The sequence below is a fragment of the Myotis nattereri genome (assembly GCF_964212035.1).
Source record: "Myotis nattereri genome assembly, chromosome: 11".
Classification (NCBI taxonomy): Eukaryota; Metazoa; Chordata; class Mammalia; order Chiroptera; family Vespertilionidae; genus Myotis; species Myotis nattereri.
Window position 1 is genome coordinate 6,563,682 of NC_138086.1, and position 24,211 is coordinate 6,587,892.

Sequence of the window (24,211 nt, forward strand, 5' to 3'; positions counted from 1 at the left end):
CTTCAGCTGCGGGGTTCACTTCTGTTTCTCCCAACACCCGTGTCCTAGTTGTCTGTTTCCTTGCATTCCTCCTTCCACAGGGCCCCGTCCACAGGAGCTGTCTAAGGTGTCGTATTCCCTGTTGGGAGCAATGTGAGCTGTGTGATGCCAAAATTTATTAAAGTAAATGTTGAGTTTCAGAGGACAGAGATAAAGAAAAGTCGAAATTTACCAGCAAGCAGTCTCAGCTGAAGCGGATGGAGGGACAAAGGTGGAGGCTGATAGAGTCAGACACCAACAACAAAAATAGGGAACCTGACCAACGTCTAGGATGGGGATCCAGAGCCTGAGCCAGAGCCAGAGCCAGAGCAGCACAGGGAGCGTGAAGCCACTGAGCTGAGACTCTAGAGGAAGTCTTCTTTGCATCTCAGAGACCCTGAAAGGATTCAGAAGGAAGGGAAGGATTGGCTGGGGAGAAAGTCCTCAGGATGGCTGTGGCCAGGGCCCAGAGAAAGGAGAAGGGACAGGGGCGGGGGTCAGGGAGGCACCTGTGCAGGGAGGGGACACAGTACTAAGATGGCTTAGTATTGTAAGATTACAAGGGCAAGTTGGGGCTTGATAGAAAGAACCAACAGGTCTTTATCTTCTTAATCACCAAGTCTTGAGTGCTTATTTTTTAATTGTTATACTAGAGGCCTGGTGCACAAAATTGTGCACAGGTTGGGTTCGGCTGGCCTGCCCTGATCGGGTCTGATTGGGTTGGCCTGGCCGGGAGGGACAGGCTGCAGGCAGTTGGCCAGCCATCCATGCCCCCTGTTAGAACTCTTAGTTGAACTCCCAGTTAAGGGTTACAATTTGAATATTATCCTTTTATTGTATAGGACTAGAGGCCCGGTGCACAAAATTCGTGCATGGGAGTGGGGTCCCAAGGCGTGGCCTGCACCTTCTCGCAATATGAGACTCATTGGGGGATGTCCGACTGCCGGGATCAGGCCTAAACCGGCAGTCAGACAACCCTCTCGCAATACGGGACCATTGGCTCCTAACCACTTGCCTGCCTGCCTGCCTGATTGCCCCACTGCATCTGCCTGCCTGACTGGTTGCTCCTATCCCCTTTTCCTTCTTGGTCACCCCTAACCACTCCCCTGCCTGCCTGATCGCCCCTAACTGTCTCTATGTTGGCCCCCACACCTGGGACCCAAGCTTCCCTCTCTCTGGTTGGCTGCAGGCACCCGGAACCCAGGCTTCCATCCCTCTGCCAGCTGCAGGCACCTGAGACCTTGGCTGGGACTGCCTGGGCTAGCTGCAAGCACCCAGGACCCCAGGAGGCGCTGCCCGGGCCCTGGCTTTCTCAGGAAGGACGTTGGGAAGGTTGGCCAGAAGATGTCCATTCTGTCTGGTCTAATTAGCATGTTATCCTTTTATTAGTATAGATGACTTTTGTATTTATTTTGTCTTCTTTTTAAAATCTGCATCCAAGGATGTTTTTATTGATTTTGGAGACAAAGGAATGGAGAGAGAGAGAGAAACATTGATGTGAGAGAAACATCTATCTGTTGCCTCCCTTACGTGCCCTGACTGGGTGCTGAACCTGCAACCTAGGTATGTGCCCTGGCCAGGAATCAAACCAGCAACCTTTGATGTACCGGATGATGCACCAACCAACCAAACCATCTGGCCAGGGCTGACTTTTGTATTTGTCATCATTAACATCCTGCTACTTTCACTTCAAGTGATTTCAGTATTTATTGGCAGCTAGATAAAGGAAGGAGAAAATAGTTAGTTAACCTGATACTTGTTTGCAATTCCAGAAGGCAATTAACTTTAAATGCATAAAGGATGATTGTTATAGTGACTTCACTTATGTCTTTCACCTTCAGTCATGGGTTCACCTTGGAGACTTGAGGAGGTTTGCATTCTAAGAGAGTTGTAGGAACAACCTGATGTTGAGAACTGCAACCTGTTTCTGTTCTACAAAGGACTGTAGGGAGCGGCTGTATAGTCAAGCCTCAGACTGACCTGTGGCAGAGCCACATAAAAGTCTGAGCTTAAACGGCAGAGCCCTTCTAGCATAATTAAGCTTGACCTTATAGTCCTCACTTGTTCCTAGGTACCTAATGGGCTGTGGGAGGTGCAGCAAGTGCAGCTAAAAGAAGGTGAAACTGGCAAGAAACATGTTGACCACTCCCCTTGTTTTGGTTTGTGTGCTCTGACTATAAAATAAAGCTTCGGCTTACAGGCTGTGTCACTGTTTCCTCATCCAGGCACAGTGATTCTACCTAGTTCCAACTGTATTCTCTTATCTGTCTTCTTTAACCCTTCACTGCCCTTCCTTAGGTTCACCCCTGGCCATGCTGGACCAGGCTTTGGCGCTCGAACATGGGGCCTGAGTAAAGGGGAACTACAATTGTAAGGTGAAAGGATGCTCCAGTGAAGCACTCACAGAAAGTCAATGTAATGTAGGGAACGAGGTTTTGTAGCCGCTGGGTTTAAAACATGGAAAATTCAGGATCTCAGGGAAGGGATCTCTAAAACAATGCTCAAAGAATTGTAGTAAAATTCTTAAATTTCTCAAGTTGAGTCTAAGAAGTGTAAAGCACAAAATGGAAGTCCTGATAGTGATGCTTAATGCTAAGCCAGGGCATTTTGCTTAAAGCTAAGCCAGGACTGTAAAGTTAAAAATGGAGGTCAAAAGGACTGAAATGTAAATAGTGAAGGTACTAACTGAGATACTGCTTAGAAGATACAGACTAAGTACAAAACTAGAAGTAGAAGATAGCACAGGAACAAAAACAAGGAGGAAATTAAATTTTTAAAAATTTATGTGCTCATGGGCACTGGAACTCATGGGGCTTTGCAGGTTCAGTGAAAGTGTAAAATTTATAAAGGTTGCAAACCAGGGAAGTTTAAGCAAAGGCCAGCCAGGCCTACGTATAATTAACAAACCATTATTTTCCCCACCTGAGGCAAAGCAGGAGGGGAAGGAAAAAATTTAAATTGGATATATTTGACAGCTTTTCCAAATGTAATAGTTCAAGAATTTAGCTTTGTGACATCTCAAGGGCCCTGAGGTGACACAAAGATCTACTCTCTACAAAAACAAAAAGGGGAGAAGGATGTTATGTGCTAAAATTTTGAATTACGATGCAGAGGGTTGTACAGCAGCCGAAAGGCATCGGACCTCCAGTACAATAGCCTCTGCTGAGTTAGCCCGGTGGAAGGATGCACAAACCAGACAATGTTTTGGACCAGATCCAGTAATGATGTGGGGCAGAGGTTGTGTTTGTGTCTTTCCATAAGGAGCAGTGCAGCCAATTTGGGTGCCAGAGTGATATGTGCATCACCATGGTAGACCCAAAGAAGCTCCTGGTCCCTCTGTTCAAAAGACTGAGAGTTGCCTGGATGATAGCGATGTGGAAAAAAAAGAATAATGACGTTACGCCAGGGACCAAGGTGCCAACATGGGGTCAGCTGAAGAAGGTAAGGATTGAGGCCCAGCAGATGGTAGAAAAGCAAGGAGTGGAAGCTACTCTCTCAGCCCTGTTTCTTAATAGTGTTGGTGAGCTGTCAGTTTCTGTAAAGTCTTGTGCATCCAAATGTCAGGACTCTGAGTAGATATAAACCAGCAGCAAAAGAAACTTTCATTTTGTAGAAATAGTCCTAAAAATGTTAAAATATCTGTAGTTTGGTTTCTCCCTTGTTGCTGTATTGCATTGGCATTGTTTTGTTATTGTTTTATTAATGGCCAGAGTTTTGTTCCTGATATTCAAGTTTTATGTCTATTGTAGTAGCTTAAAAATTTTTAGAATTCCTAACTTTGGAATAATCCTTATAATTCCAAGTGATTATAATGAATAAAGTAAATGGAAGTAAATAAAAACAAAAAAGGGGGGAGATGTAGGGAATGGCTATAGGCTCAAGCCCGTGACTGACCTTTGGCAGAGCCACATACAAGTTCCAGGAGGGCTCTGCCCTTCAAGCACAATTAAGCTTGACCTTATAGTCCTCCTTTGTTCCTAGATACCTAATGGGCTGTGGTAGGTACAGCAAGTGCTGCCAAAACAAGGCTTAAGTAAGGAAATAGATTTGAAACTCGCAAGAACATTGCAAACATGTTGACCACTCTCCTTGCTTTGCTTTGTTTGATCTGACTAGAAAATGAAGCTTCAGATTACAGGATGTGTCACTGTTTCCTCATCCAGGCAGTGATCCACCTTGTTCCAAGTATGTTCTCTTGTCTGTCTTCTTTAATCCTTCACCGCCCCTCCTCAGGTTCACCCCTGGCAGTGCTGGAGGGGGTTCACTAGCTAATGTTGAAGACACTCCTTTTAACTCAAGAGAATATGATCAGAAAAAAAAACAATTTTTAAACCACAGGGACTGGCTTCTTCAGTAAGACTGAAGGTGACAACTAGGCACTTTCAAAGCAAGTACATTTCTGGCTCCCCTTTACAAGAAGTTATTGTTCACTGAACCCCTAACCCTTTTTGTTGAGAAAGATAGAGATGTTTTTCCCTAATGCTGAAAGATTTGCTATTTCACTTTCCTTTTATGAACATTTATGCCCTTTGTTTTTTAATGGTTTCGATACAATGCTTGGACAATTTAAACATTAAAAAAAATCACCAAGATAAAAATTGTTGATGTTTTAAATATTGTATCAGTTGTTATAAAAGTGCTTTGTCCAAATCCCATAATGTTTACCTTAACAGAGGGAAGATAAAAGGTTTGAGGTTCATCTTCCTACTGTCCTACAAGTGAAAGCTCTTCAGACAGGTTTCTGGAATATTGCACATAATCAAAGATCTGTCTGCTTAAGATATCCCTTGGAAACCAGGGGGCGCAGACTAATCCTGCCCCAGACCATGGCCACACCTTCCCACGTAATCCTGGGGTATGATGGAGAAAACCAGGAGCAAAGGCAAAGGCAAGCAAGGTCACATGGATTGTCAGCAGAGGGTGGGCCCCCAAGCCTGGTGAGGGACCCCCACACAGCAGGTAATGGGGGGCGGCTCTGTGAGCCCCTCCAAAACCCAGTCTCAGACTTTCCCACCAGCTGGAGGCTCAGAAGGGAGAGAAGTGATTGATGATGGGTGTGCTGGACAGCCCCCCTTCGCTCCCCAGTTTGGGTGGATGATAAAGAACAGGGAACCTTAGGCCAGCTCCCAGCTGAGGATGGCACTAGCTCTGTATGCTGAGGCGTTGTGGAGAGGGAGGGGGCAGCTGCATCTTTTTCTGCATCATCTCCTCTTTAAGGCCAGAGTAGAAAGTCTGGGGAAGGTGGGGATGTGGGAGGAAGAGGTTTCTCCTCTAACTTGCACTGTCCCTTGTTAACTTATTGACTTTGATGGCCAAGTCTAATTGTCCAGGGGTTTGGGTGGCTGAAGGAGCGTTTTGTCACTTCTGAAAGCCACTTCTGTGATTGTGGCCAGGGCACCTGGCTGTCTCCAGGGACCAGCATGCCCCACAATGATTCCCAAGCAGTTCCCTGCGGGCCAAAGCTCCCATCCTGCAGTCCTCCTTGGTTACGGCCAGTTCACAGTGTCCTGCCAATACATTCTCCCTTTATGCTTAAGCTGCTTGGAGATGGTTCTGTTACTTCAAGACAAGAGGAGACTAATCCACAGGATTAAAATAATTCACTAATTCAACAAACTGTGCTTTCCTGGCCAATAGAGAAGTGCCTGTGCTTTTTGGTAGATGCTCTTCTTGCAAATGTGTGGCTTGCCCTTTTGACTCAAAAGTGAATCACCCCGGGGGCCTGAGACAACCTGGTAGGTTTGGGAGGAGAAGGTGAAGGCACAGTCTTCAGGGCCTGGAGATGGAGAAACAGAGAGGGCAGGAAATAGTAAGGGGGTGCAACAGACAGACAAAACATGTCAGTGCCTGGAGAAGACATTCCCTGCAGGAAGGCAGGCATCTGGCCGCTCTGTCTTTAGCCTTCCAGCCCTCCTGGTCCTCCCTAGGCACAAGGGTCTGGACCATGAACTTGGACCCAGTGGTGCAAAGAGTTGGATAGCCTCAGAGCCTAGGTTCTGGTGGCAACCTTGGGTGCGAGAGTCGCAGCAGCTCAGGGCGCCACCTAGCGCCTAGCCGGTGGCGGTGCCGGAAAAACGCTACCCCCCTACCTCCCCTCCCCTCCACCTCCAAGAACACAGAAAGGGAGCCCAGGAACAATAGGCCTTCAGTGCCTGGGAAGTCCTGGCAGAGGGAGGGCAGGGAGGCCATGAGGAAATGAGCATAGGAACAGCCTGAGCCCCTTGCTCTTGGACGTGTACCCTTGAATTCATGAGTCCTTGTAAAATATGCTGATTTGCTGCCTGAGGTTGGAAAATAGTGCTTCTTTTCTCTGTCCTTCTTCAGGTCCTTACTGTTACTGAAAGAGTAATGGCTGGATTGCTTGGGCGCAGTGTTTTGTTCTTGTGCTCCAGCTCATGAATGTGGGGAGTTGAGAGTTATTGAAATATCCCCGCCACAGTATTTCTTCATGTTGTACCCCTTTCTTTCCTTTTACATTTCAGTTTCCCCAGTTTTATTGAGATGTAACTGACATGTTACATTGCATTAGTTTTAGGTGTATGATGTGATGATTTGAAACATGCTAATATTGCAAATGATCACCACAACAACTTGTTAACATCCATCACCACACAGAGTCACAATTTTTTTCCTGTGATGAGAACTTTTAAGATATGCTCTCCTACCAATTTTCAAATGTGCAATACGGTACTGTAAACGACAGCCACCAGCTGCACATTACAGCCTCAGCAATTGTTATAACTGGAGTTTGTACCTTTTGACCACTGTCACCCATTCCGTTTCTGGCAACTACCAATCTGCTCTGTTTCTATGAGTTCCATATCTTTTAAACAATTTACAGTTAAAGGAATAAGAAACCTGAAAAAGTAAGAAGAGCTTTGGTCTCCTTTGCTTGAGGAATGCTACATGTATTTTTCAGGTAAAAAGATCCTTTTATTTTGAAATAATTATAAAATCACAAGGGATAGCAGAAATGGTACCAGGAATCAGAGTCCCCTTAATCCTGATTTCCCCAGTGGTGCCATCTTAGTGCTGTGCTTCAAAGTCACAACAGGACCTTGATGTGGGCACACTGCTAGCTAGGCCACAGGAGGGGCTCAGTTTCCACCATGTTTCTCTCGGGCGTGGACTTGTGAATCCACCACAAAAATCAAGATGCAGAACCCCTCCATCACCTCCTGCCTCTTTTATTCGAATGCCCCGCCCACTCCCACTCACCTCTTCTCCATCTCCACAGTTTTCTCATTTCGAGATGCCATCTTGATGATATTGTTCTGGATGCATCATTTTGGGATGGACTTTTGTTTCCACCAGGCATAGTGCCTGGATCACAAGTTCATTCCTTTTCACTGCCAATCAGTGCTCTGTTGTACAGAGTTGTTCAGGGACTTCTCCACTGAGGGACATTTGGGTTGTTTCCAGTCCACTATGATGAATCGGTCTGCTGTGAACATGAGTGCACAGGCTTTTGTGTGAACATAGGAATCCATTTCTCTGGGCTAAATGCCCAAGAGCATGACTGCTGGTCATGGGTAAGTGCAGGGTCAGTTTTATCCATTTTTCTAAAATATAAATGAGAAACTCCAAATTGTGGATGTGGATTTGGAAGCCACCCCAGGACAGGGGATCAGGCAATGCAATAGAGCCTGATAATAAATTACAGTAATAAATTACAGACGTCACACCTAACTTGGAGAGCAGAGAGAATTAATGAGGCTAGATTGACGGCTCTGAGAAATGCCTGCAGCTGGCCAAGGGTTTAGGGTTAGTTCTTGGCAAATCTCCAGGTGAGAAAAACATTGAACTAATCATGTCCTTTTAGCAAAAGTAGTTTACTGCCATGATAATTTAGGGTTAAGTGTGTAATTGCTGCAATTTACATAAGCTTGAATTTGGTTAAAAATGAAATATTATGGCAATAGGCATATTGATTGAATATGTATTTCCTTTTGGGAGGTGGAAAGTACTTTGTGGATCACATGCTATATTGCTATGTTGCTCCTTGAAAGGAAGCAGCCTGGAGATGGCTAAGGCCGGCTGTGGGTGCAGGCAGCAGAACCAGCCTCTTGGGCACGTGGCCGTAGTCTGAAGGGCCCACACTTAGTTTAATTCTCTGTTGTTGAGAGGGCGAGGGCTATGCCCTCCATCTTACCCCAGATCCTCCATTTTTGGGCAGCAGCCTTAGCCATGTGCTCAGCAAGGAGCTTTTTCCCGGAAGCCCAAGCCTCTGCTAGCCACACCTAGGATTTCTTTAAACTAACCAATGACAATCAAGGGAAGTGCGCACCATAAACACAACCACATCGTGTGTAACAAGACCCCGACTTGCACCTGGCCAATCGGCAGGGCCCACAGTCCTCTCTCCTCCCCTTACTCCAACCCCCCTATAAAACCCCTCTTCCCACAGAGCTAGCTCTCTCTCTGCTGCTTGCCACTGCATCGGCGAATGTGTGGGGGGAGCTCAAGCTAGCTTGAATAAAGACTCTCTGCTTTTGCATCGGACTCAGCGCTCCTTGGTGGTCTTTTGGGGATCCTGAAATCTGGGCTTAACATTTGGGGGCTCGCCTGGGGTCCCTAAGGCCCTCGAGGGACCCCCGATCCAGAGAGTCTGACTGACTGCAGTAAGTGTCTGTGTGCTGTGTGTTCTGTCCTGTGTGAGCTCACTTCACGAGGGATGAGTATTCCCCTCACAAGGGACGAGTATTCCCCTCGAGGATCTGAGACAAGGCAGGTCGCTCCCACTGGTTGGCGTACGGCCATCGTCTAGCTTTCTGTTTGGCTTCCGAGGAGTTGGAAGGCTGTTTTGGTTTTGCTTCCATGGAGTTGGAAGACTGTACTCTTGGGCCCTTCAGTTGTACGTGTTTGTGTTTTTTTCTGTGGACTTACTGGACGGACATTATGGGACAGACTCAAACTACTCCTTTAAGCATTATGGTCATTTTAAAGTCAAGGGCTGGGCCAAACCTGCTTGCCAGCCTCAGGTGTGGTTTTCCAGAACCGCTGCGGTGAGCCTTGAAGCCTAGGGTGTGGGCCCGGGTGGAGCCGCCGCAGGTGGAGATCTTGGTGGTAGTAGCAAATAATTTAAAGTCCTTGTAATTGAAAAGTTTTACAAAATTTAAAAATGCGTCTGGGATTTCTGTGCACATGTAAAGAGAAAAGTGGCTTGAAACTAATGCGCACATCGTCCGATTTTGGATATTAGATAGAGTTTTGAGCTGGAATCTCTTTACAAATGTACAAAATAAATCCCCAAGACTGATTATTTCCTAGGAAAGATAGCAAATTTTACCCAAAGGAAAAAAAAGATACTGGCTCGATTTTAGCAGCAGGATGGGCATTTCCATAATAAAGAACAGTTTTTAAATACTAATGAAGGTTGTTAAAAGGTTGACTTCAAGGCTGAAAAGGAAATTCAGTAAAATTGTCTTTGTTATGGGAATTTGCTGAAGAATATGCCTTAAAATAATAATTTGGATTTGAATCTCAAGAATTATTGAAATATATTAATTATAAAAATCTAAGTAGCCCAGGTAAAAGATGGGTATGCCCTTTAATTAAGGCTGGCTTCCCAAGGCAATTTCTAATGGAGGAAGGGCTAGCCTCCCTTCCCCCAACAGAACAAGCATGTAGGCCAAAAATTTCCACCAGTGGCAACTTCTAAAGACAGGTTTGCTTCCCAGTTTCTCATCCTTGGGAGAAAGAATGTAACTAATTTGCATTTTAATGGTTACTGGTTTCCAGTCAATGGCAGCCCAAGGCTTTGAGAGTTTGCTAAGTTGAATTAGATATTCTGAAATAACAAATGCTAAAATATTAATCTAAATTTGCCTCATGAAAAATCTAGAGGACAGAATTGAATCTGTTGGTTGATTATGTCTTGCATTTTTGAAGTTTATTCTTAAAAATGTTACTGATTGAGAAATGCTGAATATTTGATTTCCCAGCTAAAAGTTTAAGGTTCGGATTGAATTGGGAGTAATTGTGTGTTGTGGTAGCTAAATGCCTTTGCTGAATGAATGTCTGGTGAAAGTATGTGAGTGTGGAGGGAGGGGCCCTGCCTTCTCCTCTTCTTTGTGTGGATCCACGACTTCGGTCAGGTGGGCATCTGAGTGAGGATCTGTGAAAACAGGTCACCCCCTCCCTTGTCTGTCTCTCATCACCAATCATCATGAGGTTGGGACAAAGTTGGGACTAGAAAGCTACTTTGATTTATTCTAGTTTCTGTTGATATGCTTGGCTTCTGTCTAACAGTTGCTCTTACCTGGGTTGTAAATTCGCTGTATTAAATTGAAATCTTGAAGTTCTAGGGTAGATTTAAAGGCTAAAATAAAGGCTGGCTAGGTTCCAAGATTATTTGTTAAGAAAACCAATAGCGAAATCTTTTCAAGTTAACTATTTGCTTAGCAAATTATGGTTTTCAGATCTATTTGGTGGACACAAAGGGCTACAGTTCCGCAGGATGGAGAGATTTACATAACCTGGTCTTTCCCTTCCTCCCTCATCCTGATTCATCTGTAACTGATTTCAGGTGGCCTCCAGGCTTTCAACTGGCCTGGGCTGAGACAAGGGGGTTGGGGGTGTTAGCAGTTCTGCAGACCGCTTGAAAAGCGGAGGAGGAACAAAGCTGAAGTCCACAGCCGCCCTGGTGATTTAGAACTTTCTGCTAGGCAGACTCAGCCCCTGAGAGCCAGGTCAAAGAAGGGGGGCTGAATGCCTGAATTGCCCACTGCAATGCCTGAAAGAAGAGGCAGCAGCGAGAGAGTGGGGAGAAAAGGGGCTGTTGCCAGTGGTGCAGCTAAGGGCTCACGGGTGCGAGCAGCTGCAGGCAAGCACTTCGCTGCCGGCTACATCCAGTGCATACATGAGGTGCACACGTTCGTATCCACGTGCCAGGCCATCAACGCCACTGTCACCGCCCAGCTCCTGAACCACCTGCTTGAGTCCATGCCACTGTGAGAGGGCAGCGGCTTCTGGGATTTGCTGGGGGACGCGCTGGCCGGGCCCCCCGGGAGACCCTAGGTGAAGCAGCTGGCTCACAGGAGGGGCTGATAGCCCCTTCCAATGCACTCCCTTGGAAGAGGCCTGATTGCTGCTCTGCCACAAAGAGAACTGGTAGAAAGGCAAGAAAGCAGGGCTCTGTAACTAATAAACAGGGCTCACAAAAGGACACTTTCCCTGGACCTGGGAGCCATCAGGACTTTGGGATTCTCCAAGGGAAGGGGAGCCTGGCTCAGAGACTGTCTGAGGCCTTGTTGGGTTGGGAGAACCGGAGGCTGCGTATTGAACTTATAGACTGCATTTTGCTGGGCAGAGGCCCAGATCCAGTGGTATAAGGGTTAAGCTACCTGTGTACAACAGAACAACTTTCTCCTGTGCCAGAATACATTTTAAGGAAATTGGACAGACTGTGCTTATCGCTAGAAAGAAGGACTGGCCGCAGTACACAGCCCTGACAGTAACCTGCAGAAAACTGTATAAAAGACTCAGATGATGCCTGCATCTTCATGGACATGGCTCCAAAGAGACAAGGACAATTTTACCTTATATAGGAAGGTCAAGAGTAGACTTTAGTATCTCATGTTTAGTAGCAGAAGATTTAGCTGCCTGAAGCAGCCATGGTGCCAATATTATGTTTCATTGCATTAATATGTTGTGTAAGAGACAGTTGACAGTTGGCAGCCTGTATACTGTCTTGCAGGCCTGCGTGACCATGCCCATGTCAGGGGTAGTACAAACCTCAACTGTAGAAAACTGGGAAAGGCCTGTTTGGAATAAAAGGTCTGAGGCATGGTTATGCATAGAAAGAAAGTTTAAAGGCTAATTTAAAAGTACAGGCCAGTAAGCCAGAGAGAATACATTCTGCCTCCCTAAACAGAGGGTAAATAGTTATGCCAAAGTACTTAGGGGGGACTGATAAAAGAAATCCAACAGTTACTGTTTTGTTATAACTCTGAAGAATAAATGAAAAGGAATTGGCAAGGAAAATCAGAAAATCTTAGAGCAGATACTGCAGGCAGGCCCAGGGCGGGAAAGAGAGGGCGAAGGGTACGCCTTCCATCTTACCCCGGATCCTCCATTTTTGGGCAGCAGCCTGAGCCACCAGTACAGACTTCACAAGTCAACTCCAAGCCCCAGGACTTTGTGGTTGACACCCCTCTAACTGTGGTCCTCCAGCTGTAGAGACCTTGTCCCATCGCTGCTGCCTTCAGGCCCTTGAGTGCTGGCAGGTTGCTGTGAAGAAGTCCTGGTCCCTGGCTGGCCAGCTGGGCCACCCCGTGTAGATGGACTTGGGTTTCTCCAGGGCACCTATATTTTCAGAGGACCAGTCAGACTGGTCATGAGGATTCTGGGGTCTCCCTATCTTGAGTCAGGGTCAGGGCTTGGGTGGGGACATCTGCTAGTCTCCCTTCTCCCACCCGTGGAGAGCCTGAGGATAGATCCACCTTCTTGGCCTGGGATGCTGCAGACTCGAGAATGCTGGGGTCACACTTGGCCTCTAGGTCAGACCAGACCTCCAGTGTCGAAAATGAGATGACCGTCTGGGGACAGCCGTCTCAGTGGCACTGCCCTGTCTCTCTGGCCTGTCTCCCTAGCGTGACCTAGACTTCTGAGGATGGGACTCTAGCTTCCTCGTCTTTGTCTCCCTTTGTATCCTGGGTTTGCATCACACTCAAAGCAAGGAGAAGCAAGGAGAGAAATCCTGGTAAGTAGACTCCAGGGACTAGCAGGGAAGGAGGTGGTGCCTGCATGGACCACCAAGGACGGGATCTCATGAGAGGGAGAAGTGAATGCTCTGGGGTTCTTGGGCTCCTTTTTCAGGGGCAAGGCTCAGGTTCTCTTGCCATCTCATTAGGGGGGAGAGAGTGTGGTCATAGCCAAGGGAACAGCCAAAATCATGATTAGGGCCAGGGACAAAAAAGGTTCAGGATGGGGGAAGGCAGGGTATGAGGAGTAGGTGTACTTTGTAATTTGCATTTCCTAAGCTGTGGGTCAGTCCCTCAGTCCTCAACAAGCACGGCTGGGCGCCCACTAAGTGCAGCCTGGGAAAGGCACTGAGATGTGGGAGCAGATGGGCCTTTGAGAGGAGCTTAGTTATGAGGGAGGAGCTTCCAGGGCAGGACTAGAGCTCTCAGAGACTCCACCCAGCCCCGCACTTCTTAGCACAGGTGAGGAGAGGCAGAGGTCAGCAGTCTGTAGCCAGAAGAGGGCCTTCATGTGACTTTGCTGGCACCTTGACCTTGGATCTCCAGCCTCCAGAGCTGTGAGCTATAGACTTCTGCTCAGAAGCCCCCCAGCCTGTGGCATTTTGTTATAGCTGCCTGAAGGGGCTAAAAGGACAGGCTGCCACTTTCCTAGAGTTTCTGTAAATCAATGTAAACACGTGCGTAGACTTATAAGTCAATATACATCCTCCTCTCTTATGCGGAAGTTGGCACGCTGTAGAGATTGTTTTATACCCATGCTCTTTTCTTCCTTAGGTTTCCCCACCCCCACCCCACATCGGTACAGAGAACGCGCTCCTTCATGCTTCTTTTACGACCCCCTAGAATTGCACCGTGTGGACGTGCCATAGTTTATTCAGACCTGCAAGCTTTCTCCCATAGATGGATGTTTGGGTTGTTTCCAGATGTTGCTATGACAAACAGCTCTGCAGTTGGTCACTGTGTACATACTTTTCTCTGTGTTTGTGAGCAGATCTCTGGGATAAGCCCCTAGACATTGGATCCGTGTGTCCAAGGGTAAAGGTGTTGGCAATTTTGCTAGATTTTTCCCATAGCGTCTCCCTACAGTTGCGCTAATTTGCCCGCCCCTTGGTGACGTAGGGGAGTTGCCCAACAGGCTCCCAAGTGGGAGCTGTCAGCCTCAGGCTTTTAAAACCAATGTGACAGGTAAAGTACGTGTGTCAGTGGCTGTCATGTGCCTTCGTAATGGAGGTCTTTTCTGGAATAGAGTTGACCAAGGTGAATGGAGGCCAAGGGCAGGGGTGTGTCTCGCCCACTGTGCCCCCTACAAGAAGCAGCACTTGGAGCTGAGCCCTGGAGGGTTTATTATTTATTCCTGGGTGGGGTAGGGCAATGGAGTTCTAGCGAGGAGTTAGCTGGGGGCAGCGGCCCTTCACACAGGCCCGTAAGTCCCATTGTAGCTAAAGGGGGTAGGCTTCCAGCAGTCCCCGCCCTCCTCAGGGATCCATCGCTGCACGTAGTTGGGGCCTTTGTCCCGGGGCCACACGATCACGGTGTCCCTGGATGCCACGGATGGGTCCTCGGGGAAGAAGTTGAAGGGCCGGAGCAGGAAGCCCACGGAGTTCCCGGGGGTGGTCGTGTTGGGGATGTCCTCTGAATGGGGGATGTGCAGGAAGCCCACTGTCACCCAGGCCACCAAGTCCTGTGGGAGAGAGGGGTGGGCAGTGCTGATGGGCTCGGAGAGGCGAGGGGTGGGCGACCCCTCAAGCTCTCCTCATAAGAAATGGGCAGTTCTGGGGACACTGAGCTTGCTCTCCACACAGCGAGGTGTTGCTGGCACAGGCCCTGGGACGGGGTGCAAGTCCCAGGACAGGGCACAGCTCCAGTCTTGGGCTGGGGCTGGAAGAAGGCAGGGCCTGTACCTCTTCTTCAATGTTCTCATTGTTTCGAAGAAACTCCTCAAAGACCACAGGCGGGTCCCAGGGGTTGTTCTGGTTGTAGATGCTGCTGCTGCACAGCTCAGACTCCCGGTACTTGGTCACTGCCAGGGGGTACGTGCCGGGCAGAGCAGTCAGGTGACTCTGGGCACGGGGGGTGGCCCAGCCCCTCCCGGGGCACATCTGCAGGGTCAGTGATGTGGCTTTCCCCTATTTCCACATCATGTCTTGGGAGCTTGTCAGTCTGACCCAGGGTCAGCGGGGGCTCAGGTGCTCAGAACAGGCCTTCCACTCCCCTCCTCAAACACAGAGCCACGCCCTGTAACACACACACACACACACACACACACTCAAACACTCACACACACTGCCACACAGACCCAGAGTCTCATAGACAGAAACACAGCCACCCCAGACACAGGGAAATGTAGGGAGAGGTAATAGAGTCAAGCCTTTGACTGACCTGTGGCAGAACCACATACAAGTCCCAGCTTGGAGGGCAGAGCCCTCCTAGCACAATTAAGATTGACCTTAGAGTCCTCCCTTGGTCCTAGGTAGCTAATGGGCTATGGGAAGTGCAGTAAGTGCTGCCAAAACAAGGCTCGAGTAAGGAAATAGATTTGAAACTCGCAAGAACATTGTAAACATGTTGACCACTCCCCTTGCTTTGCTTTGTGTGATCTGACTATTAAATAAAGCTTCGGTGAGAGTTCACCCCTGGCAGTGCTGGACATGGTTCAGGGAAACACAGGGCAGGGCCTCCAGTCATCCCAGCCCCCAACCTCCCAGGCCTCCTCACCTGGCCCAGGTGAAAGCCCGCTCCTCCTGCCAGTCTGGCGGCAGCACCTGCTCAGCCATGGAGTGGATCTGCAGCCGGTAGCTGCGCTGGTGGCCCCAGCGGTTCTCCTTGGGGCTGGTGAAGAGCAGGTACTTGGGCAGATCCTGTCCGAAGCGGAAGGCTGCCTGGCGCTCGCGGGGGTACCCCGTCTGCTCTAGGGTTGGCTGGACCAGCCGGTGCTCCGGGCTCCAGGGGTTGGTGATGTTTTCTAGCTTCATGCCCAGTGTGTGGAAGCTATTCTTGGTGCCTGTGTGTGTGAAGGGAGATGCAGAATGAGGATCCAGCACCCAAAGTACCCCTCCCCCCATTTTACACTGGGTTCTCCACCCCAGACCTCTTCCAACAGCAAACCATCAGGGGCGAAGGGGGTGTCGGGGCTTCGCTTGGAGCCAGCTGTGGGTTGGGAGAAGGGATTAAACACGAAAACATACAGGGGAACCAGAAGACGATGTGATAGCTCACCGCAGCTGTGGTGGTTGGGGTGGGACTGTGAGCAGTTTCTTTGAGCCCTGGGTCCCAGGCTTTGGGCTGTCCTGCAGCCCCAGAGAGGGGTGGCCACCTTTCCCCGGCGGGGGCTGTGTCCACTACCTGCTGTGCCCATGGCATGGGTTACAGGGGCTGAGCCTGGTGGGGAGGGTGGGTTTAGGAGGGCAGCCACCTTTCTGTTTCTGGGGGGGGGTTCTGACTTGATGTCAGGCCACATCCTGCCAGGAGGCCTATGCCGCAGTGACACCATTAACCCAGGAGACACAGGGAATAACCCCAATGGTGCTGCGTCCACCTCCAGGTGCCAGGCAGCAGCGACCTTGCTGACAACGAGCCATTGTCCTCTCTGCTACCCTGAGCGCACCTTTCTATCCAACCCACCCGACCCAGGGGTCAGCCCAGCCCCAAGGCAGGGACAGGGTCCAGGCTGCCACAACCACTGGGGCGCTGTTCACGTTCACCCCTTCCGGGGGCTCAGGGACCCCAGCCATGTGGGCTCAGAGCAAGTGGGGCACGTTCTCCTGATGGTGTGCGTCCGGGGTGCAGCATCGTCTCCCACAGTGGGAATCAGTGTTGGCACACGGACGTCTGGCCCCAGCGAGTCCTACCTGCCACGTCCAGGTCTATGCGGTAGTGCACCAGGTGAGTGTGCATGTTGCCGATCAAGTGGGTGTGCAGGTGCGTCCCGTGGCGCAGCCCCTTGGGCGTGTAGAAGGTGGCGTGCACGTAGCCAGTGGCGTGCATCTTGGCCTCCATCACCCCGTTGGGGTAGAAGATGAAGTCCCAAATGTAGTCATAGTTGTAGAACGTGGACGTCGTCCGCAGCACCAGCACCTGGCCCTGGAGCCCTGCATAGAAGTTGAAGCCACCGTTGAAGTCAGAGTCAAAGTGGCGCCGAATGGGCACCCCCGTGGGCATCTCGAAGACACAGAGGGCTCGGGGTAGTGGACAGGGTCGTCGGCATCGTAGTAGTGGAGGGCATCCAGGAAGGTGGCCGTCTCTGGGCAGTCGATGCCAGGGGCCAACTCATGGGTGACGGTGCCCAAACTTCAGCCCACGTCGCTGTACTTGGTCTGCATGCCCGCAGGTGTGTGGCCTCCGTACAGCGCCACTCGTCCTGGAGGCTCACCTCGTAGGCAATGCGCTCCCAACCAAAATGCACATTCAGCACCTGCAGCCCCGTGGAGGACCGCAGCCTGAAGGCGAACTCCAGCCTCCGTAGAGTATGGTGTTGCCCTCCAGCCTGTAGCGGGGGCCTTGGGGCTGGACCAGGTGGGGGCCCTTCATGGTCATGGGGCTGGGGAAATGCCCGTGTGGCTTGTAGGACCAGGAGAGGGGCGGCTCCTTCTTGCCCTTGGCTCCCTTGCCCTCGGGGAGCGGGTCCTCCAGGACCACCACCCCCACCTCTCCGGCATCGTACTTCCGGGCCAGCTCTTCTGGGCTTCGGTAGAACTTCCCGTTGTACCAGACCTGCTCCACCGCCCAGTCCTGGGCGTTCATGCTGCTGTGGTCCAGGAGGAGCTCCAGGCCTGTGGGGTGCAAGAAGAAGCCTTCCACAGAGCGCTGCAAGATGAACCAGGTGCGGCGCTCGCCCGAGGCCAAGCCCGGAGGGGCCTCTTCGGTGAAAGTCAGGCATCGGGTGTGGCAGTCCTGGAAGGAGAAGCCGGTGGTGTCCAGGAAAAATCGGTGCAAGGGCCTGATGGCCTCCTCCAGGGTGTGGTTAAGTAGGACATACTCTGCCGAGGAGATGGGCCTGGAGTTCCAGGACATCTGGTGCCCAGGCCTGAGGGGCAGCGGGCGCAGGTAGTGGGGCCATGGCAGGGGCCCCACGGCAAACTCAGTGACATTGGGATGCTCCTGGGCTCCGAAGAACATGATGGAACGCGTCTCTCGAGCCGGTCTCCTCTGACCGTGGTCCAGAAATTTCAGCACCTGCTGCTTCCTGGACAGCAGCATCTCAATGAGGAAAATGGAGTTTCTGGTGATGGTTGATCCTTGGGAGGGCTCCAGCCTCAGGTCCTTCCGGGACCAGAGGAAGCTGCACACAGCCTTCAGCTCCTTGGTGCTCAGGTCCGCGAACACCCCGGCCTGGCTGCACTGGTCTGTGTGGAATGATTGCCCATGGCCAGCGTCTGCAGCATCAGGATGGCAGCCATGGCCCAGCCGAGGGCCGGGCTTTCTCACCTCATGGCTCTAGAATGTGGGAAACATGAACTTAGTTGTTTCATGGGAAGATATGGGTTTCCACTAGGCTGCCCCTGTAGTTTCCCAATAGACACAGCTTTGTCCCTTGGCCGCCATGCCAGCCGGTGGCCATGCTGGCACAGCAGGGTCCCAGGCTGCTCAGACCTGTGCTTTCCATTGATTTTAATTCTACACTCTCCTCGCTTGTCTGTAAGCCTTGTTTAGTCCTGCAGATTTTCATACCTATGTCAACTCCGCTTTCCCCTTATGTGTGCATTATCTCAGAATGGCTGCACCTCTACTGCTGTGGGCTAAGACTAACAGTAATTAGCTTATCAATGTGATATTCAGCAGGGCTGAAAATCAGGATAATATTGCCCTGCTGTGGGCCAAATGGCTCAGGGCAATCCTTACCCTGATAATCCTGTTACTGTTTATCAAACTTTACCTTTGATATGCCTTATGCATTCCTAAAGGGCAAATGCGTATTCAATTGAATAAAAGCAAATGGGACCCGCAAGTCAGAGAGCCTCTCCACTAGAGAAAGTTTCTCCGCCTGGCTTCCTATGCTTATAAATTCATATTTCTTGTCTAGTGTATTCATTTGTGCACGGCCCCTTTTCCAGATCCTGAACCATAGCCGCAAATGGATGCGGCATTCACATCTGGTGCCTCCTAAGGGACCAGGAAAAGATTCACCTGAGGGAAAAACTAAGAAAAAAGGAAATTCCCTGGAAAGGTGGGAGGTTCACCCAAAAGGTGGGGAAATTCACTGTGCACAGAACCCGTTGCAGCTTCAGAGTCACGAGCCATAAGTGGACGAGGAACGTCTTTTATTACAACCAGGCTATAATGGGGAAGAATTTGAGTAAAAGGCAAAAACATCCTTGTAAAGTTTTAGCTTGCATGGTCAAGGATAAAGAAATTTAGGTGTCAAAGGGTACTCTCTTAAATCAGGCTCAAGGAAAACAAGTTTCCTTGTCATCTTTAAGTATGTGGGCTCTTGTTCGAACTGCATTATGCTCACTTCGTATTGAGCATGAAAATTTTGTAATACCTAAAGCCCTGGATCCTCTGCCTCTAGTGTGGAAAGGCTCAAAAGCTAGAGAAAATGGGGCTAATCATCATTTTACAAAAGGACTCTTTAATGCTTTGTCTGAAAATGACCATATGACACCTTGGGACAAGCAAATTTTAGCTAAAATAATTTTAGAGGCCAGTCAGTACTATGGTGAGTAGAATAGGATAAGTGAGAGGGCGAGAACTATGCCCTCCATCTTACCGTGAGTCCTCCATTTTTGAGCAGAGCCATGTGCTCGGCAAGGCTTCTTCCCGGAAGCCCAAGCCTCTGCTAGCCACACCCAGGATTTCTCTAAACTAACCAATGACAATCAAGGGAAGTGCACGCCATCGATATGACCACATCCTGTTTAACGAGACACCGACTTGTGCCTGGCAAATTGGCAGGGCCCACGGTCCCCTCTCCTCCCCTTACTCCACCCCCCTATAAACCTCCTCCTCACACCGGGCTAGGTCTCTCTGCCACCTGCTGCTGTGTCAGTAAGGAGGGTAGGGGAGCCAGACCCGGGTTTGAATAAAAGACTCTTTGCTTTTACATCGGACACGGCTGGCTCTCTGTTGGTCTTTTGAGGATCCTGAAATCTGGGCATAACATTTGGGGGCTCGCCCGGGGTTCTCAAGACCATCGAGGGACCCCCGATCCGAAGAGTCTGACTGACCGCGGTAGGTGTTTGTATCGTTGTGTGTTCTGTTCTGTGCGAGCTCATTCTGGAATCCGTAAGTGCCCGAGGGGTCTAGGTGGACGTACCGCTGAAGGACCACGGGCGGGGGAGAGTTGGAAGACATTCTGCTCCCCAGGAGGGATGAGTATGCCCCTCACGAGGGATGTAGTTTCCCCTCGCGGATTTGAGACGAGGCGCGTCGCTCCCTCCGGTTTGGCGTAAGGCCATCGTCTAGTTGCTTCCATGGAGTTGGAAGGCTTTATTTTCGGGCCCTGTTTAGTTTTCTGTGTTTGTACTGGACGGACGTTATGGGATGGACTCAGACTGCACCTTTGGATATGGTGATTGATCATTTCAAGGAGATTGGGGGAGGCTTTAGAGCTCCCTCAGCAGTTGGGAAGTTGTTATTGTTTAAACTCTGAATGAATGTCTGGTGAAAGTGTGTGAGTGTGGAGGGAGGGGGACTGCCCTCTCCTCTCCTTTGTGTGGCGGTCGGGCAGCCCTCTGAGTGAGGATCTGTGAAAACAGGTCACCCCCTCCCCAAGTAAATGTGTCTGGGATTTCTGTGCACGTGTAAGGAGAAAAGCTGGCTTAAAACTAATGTGCGCACCATCCGATTTTGGATAGAGTTTGGAGCTGGAATCTACTTACAAATGTGCAGGATGGAGCCCAAGACTGATCATTTACCCAGGGGAAAAAATGCTAGCTAGATTCTAGCAGAAAGATTGGCATTTCCATAATAAAGAACAGTTTTTAAAGGTTGTTCCAAGGTAAAAAAAAACACAACTGGTCCTTTGTTAATTATGAAAGCTTTTCTTAATGGAGGAAGGGCTAGCTTCCTTTCCCCCAACAGAACAAGCAGGTGGGCAAAAATTTCCCGCCAGTGGCAACTTCTAAAGACAGCTTTGCTTCCCAGTTTCTCATCCTTGGGAGAAAGAATGTCCAGTCAAAGGCAGCCCAAGGCATTGGGAGTTTGCTAAATTGAACAAATGCTAAAATGTTTTGCATTTTTGAAGTTTAACTAGTGAAATTTAACTTGCCAGCTAAAATTTTTTGTTTCAAATTGAATTGGGAAAAATTATGTAATTATAATAACTAAATGCCTTTGCTTATTTGTCTGATTGAAAAGGGAGGATTGATTTTTGTGACCTAAACTGAAAATTTTTGATGCAAGGACCAGTTTAAACAGCAAAGGCCCCTCCCTCTGATTTAGTCAGGGGTGGAGTTTTAAGGCAGAGTTTTGCTGCAGAAATGTCGATGGGGCAGGAAGTGTGCTTGCCTCTCAGATTTATTTTTAAGAAATCTAGAAAACCCTGCTTTCCTTAAACTAAGGACAATTAAAGGTTATGTCAAAGTCTTTAAAAGGGACTGATAGCAGTAATCCAATTTCTAAAGTAAAGTACGATTATTTCAGGTAGAAACTGGTTTCTGTAAATTGATCTGTCCTTATTGCTTAAATATGTATCTTTGTTGTTTAAAATTGTTTAACTAGTGAAATTTCTGTGTCTCTTATGTATTGCTAATCACCTAAAAATTAAGGCTAAAAGTTCTAGCTACCTGGAAAGCATGGCTTTGGTGTGATGGGAGGAAAGAGAAATGTTAAATAGATGGTAGACCAGTGAGCTGGGACTGGTCACTGGTGGTGGATTGTGAGAAGGGCTGGACGCGGCCTAACTTCTCCTTCCTTGGTACCCCTGAAACGTCAGAGGATAGTTCTGGCCTTGGTTTTCCAATGTGTTTAGTCTGTCTATTTTGTTGTTTCGCCGAAATCCTCTTGAAGGACATTGAATGGTTCTTTCCTTCCTCTTTAACTTTTTGGGGATTGTGTGAATGGATTACTGATGTAGATTATCAAGGATCTCTAAGGGACTTGTCCTGTATCAGGAGGAATGGCTTCTAGATGGTGTTCACCATCTCTGAGACTTCCGGAGGGAAGTCAAAACTTGGACTGGCTAAGGGTTCGAATCTGGCCTATCTTTTAAAAAGGTAGAAAAGAAGCATTCCTAGGCAGTTTTCTACTGCCTCTGTTCAGGGACTTGTTCTGTATCTCAACACAACTGAAACTGATTTGTTGGTATTTTGTGGTATAAATGTGGCATGCACCTCAAACTTCTTAATGGGGAATGTATCTAGTTATCGTGTCTATTTAGTGTTGATTTCCTTGTTCAATATGAGTACCGTTTCTATCTGGATGAGACATAGGTCAAGAATCCTGTCCTGGGATGTGGGAAAGGGAGGCCCCCACATCTGTTCCTGTCAGGCCCCCATCAGGGGACTTGGGCAGTGTTCCTGTTATCTGCCCAAGATCCCAAGACTGTAAAAGTACTTGTTCACTGAAAGGGTGTAGGTGTAAATGTAAGTGTAATTTATTTGATGTTTGTATGTTTACTTGGGTATAATTATTTGTTCATGTAAGTGTGGAAGTCTGTGGGGAAAAAAGGCACATGCTTGATTTCTTTAAGGCTGAGTGCTCTGACAGATAGCAAAGCGCCCTGAGCAGCCGCCCAAGGGCTCTTGCTCTGTCAGAGGTGGAATCGGCCTGTCTAACTAGTAAACATCTCTGTCTGTTTGTTTGCTGGGAACTTTGATTTGCTATGTGATATTCTGTGCTGGGTTGGGATTTTGGAATTCTGGGGTAGATTTAAAAGGTATTTGTGGCTTTTCTAGTCTAATTGGGACATTTAAGGGTGGGGCTCATAGTTCCTCAGGGCAGAGATTTCATGGGCCCTTCCCCCTGCGTGTGCTGAATTAAATAATACAGGCCAGTGTCATTTGGCTTGCTGGTTAAAGGAAGACAATGGGCCTTAGAATCTGTAAAGGTGGGCGGGAATGAAGCTGGTCAAATGTACTGAAAGGTTTGGTACCTGTTGCTGCTAGCAAAGGAGGGGCTGATACCCCCTTCTAGGGCAGTCCATTGAAAGAGGCCTGGTTGCTGCTCTGCCACAAAGGGAACTGGTAGAAGGCAAGAAAGCAGAGCGCTGTAACTAATAAACAGGGTTACCTAGAAGCCATCAGGACTTTGAAGTTCTCCAAGAGAGGAGGAATCTGACTTGGAGACTGGCGGGGACTGGGTGGCTCTCCTATCATGCTTGGCAGGCCACCCCCTATAAAACCCTTTTCTTTAACAATCTCTTTCCTTGAGAGGGCTACAGAGGGCGCACCAGGACATTTGGCCGTGCCTCCATGCCATCTACGAGACCAGCCCAACCCCAACTCCTCATCAGCACAGACCAGGAGATTGGGTCTATGTCAGAAGGCACCGCCGGGAGACCCTAGAGCCATGTTGGAAGAGTCCCTACACTGTGGTGCTGACGAGCCCCAAAGCTCTCAAGGTAGACGGCGTCGCGACCTGGGTCTATCACACTCACGTCCGGTCAGCGGACCCATCCGTGACCAGGAAGACTTCGTCACCAAATGGAGCGTCGATCGAGATCAATGCAACCAGCTCAAGCTACAGCATGCTCGACCTGCCTGATTCTGGTAACATTGTTCGCGATCACTCCTGCCACCAGGAGCCCCCACAATACTGTGTAATACACTTAGATAATGCCTGCATCTTCATGGACAAGGCTCCAAAGAGACAAGGACAATTTATGGGGTCACATGTTTAGTAGCAGAAGATTTGGCTGCCTAAAGCGGCCATGATGTTTCATTGTATTGATATGTTATATTAACCTTTGATTCTTTTGCAGGTTTTGAATGTATGTTGGCTGTCCTGGAAGGAGACTGTGTGGGGTGACCCCCAAAAGTAAAGGGTGTCTAGCTGCCAAGAGGGCAGGTGCCCAACTGGGCAGGGAAGGGTGCCCATCAGGTTTTGGTCACTGTTGAGAGACAGTTGACAGTTGGCAGCCTGTGTACTGCCTGCAGGCCTGCGTGACCATGCCCATGTCAGGGGTAATAAGCTGGAAAAGGCCTGTTTAGAATGCATAGAAAGAAGGTTTAATGCCAAGAATTACTGTTTTGTTATAACTCTGAAAAATAATTGGCAAGGAAAGTCAGAAAATCTTAGACTAGATCAGTATGTTTTTCTCCTTATGTAATTACTCCAAAATCTGGCAATGCTAAATAAGTCATGGCCATACATTTCTTTGCATAGATTCAATAAGACTAGCTCCTAATAGTGGTTTTATTAACGGAAAACTTTGACTGGAGAATCATGTTTTAAAGAGCCCTGTCTGAGCTCTAAACACTTGAAGCCAGTAAGAATGCCACGAAGAAAGCCTGGTATCCTGCTTGGGAGCCCTGAAGATGGCTGGCGCTGGAGCGTCAGGCCGATGCCCTACCATAACTGGTGGTTGGTAAGAGTAGAAGGGGAGTCATAAA

At 48.9% G+C, this 24,211-nt stretch overlaps 1 pseudogene across 1 annotated transcript in view; it reads right to left on the minus strand.

The window, feature by feature from the left end:
* Positions 1 to 14,133: 14,133 nt before the first annotated feature.
* Positions 14,134 to 24,211, minus strand: part of LOC308527290 (diamine oxidase [copper-containing]-like) — a 49,420-nt pseudogene continuing 39,342 nt past the window's right edge. Inside the window, exons 4-7 of the transcript in view lie at positions 16,571 to 18,155; positions 15,438 to 15,723; positions 14,624 to 14,756; positions 14,134 to 14,403 (exon numbers count right to left, since the gene is read on the minus strand). The product of the transcript in view is annotated as a diamine oxidase [copper-containing]-like (transcript). The remainder of the gene's footprint in view (positions 14,404 to 14,623; positions 14,757 to 15,437; positions 15,724 to 16,570; positions 18,156 to 24,211) is intronic.